The sequence below is a fragment of the Frankliniella occidentalis genome, unplaced genomic scaffold (genome assembly GCF_000697945.3).
Source record: "Frankliniella occidentalis isolate FOCC.00 unplaced genomic scaffold, Focc_3.1 Scaffold321, whole genome shotgun sequence".
NCBI lineage: Eukaryota > Metazoa > Arthropoda > Insecta > Thysanoptera > Thripidae > Frankliniella > Frankliniella occidentalis.
Window position 1 is genome coordinate 238143 of NW_026267445.1, and position 847 is coordinate 238989.

At 60.4% G+C, this 847-nt stretch overlaps 1 protein-coding gene across 1 annotated transcript in view; it reads right to left on the bottom strand.

Moving 5' to 3' along the window:
• The window catches only part of LOC113211495 (excitatory amino acid transporter 1), a 76424-nt gene that overhangs the window by 7446 nt on the left and 68131 nt on the right, over positions 1-847 (bottom strand). The gene's annotated exons all lie outside the window — the stretch shown is intronic.

The window sequence follows — 847 nt, forward strand, 5'->3', positions numbered from 1 at the left end:
TCAGAAGTGATTTATTTCATCGAGTGCGCGCGCGCGGCCCGCGGGGGTCGCTCCGGAGAGGCCGGCGAGGGAGCGGGAGGAGACAGGTAGGAAAGGAGGAAACGTCACGTCGGCCGGAGAGGGAGCAGAGCAGATGGAGGGGACGGGGGGGCTTTGTACACAAGCCCAGGCAGGGAGGGGAGGGGCCGGGGGGCGGGCCGGGGGACTCCTCCGGACGGGACAGGACGGAGCGCACTGAGTGGATATAAAGTCGCGCTGCGACAACAGCAGCCAGCGGGAAATACGCCGTAAAGATTGGGCAGTCCTTCTGGTCCCGCTGGTCTCGCTGCCCCGAGCGCGCCGAGGCTCCCGCCGTCTCGGGCCCCAACGCCGCCGCCCTGCCCGCCCCCAGAGGGTGTGCAGAGAGGGTGGTGTACTGCGACTTTCGGGATTGTCAAATTGAAGTGTTGTGGCGAAGGCCAGGCCACTATATAGAATATTGTAAAGGAAATCACTACCCCCCGCTCCCCCCTACCCGGCTATACCCTGCGAATTTAACTTGGATTTCCTACGTATTTTTCCCGGCTTAGTTAACTTTATTATTACAGCCTTTGCAAAGCTTCAATTAGCGATCCCAAACACTTTAAGGTGTGGCGAAAAAATAAATGAATTGATAAGCCTTCACCTTAGCTTGTTTCCCGACAGGGCAGAGTGCTGCGGGCGAGGAGAGGGGTTAGTTGGCAGGGAGGACAATCATCTAGAGACAGTCAGTGGCGCTCACGGCCGGCCGGGCGTTCCCCGGCCCTGCCTTTGTTTTACCCCTTGCGGGGCCCAGGGAGGGTTGCGTGCTTGAGGGGGTTGGGGGGGG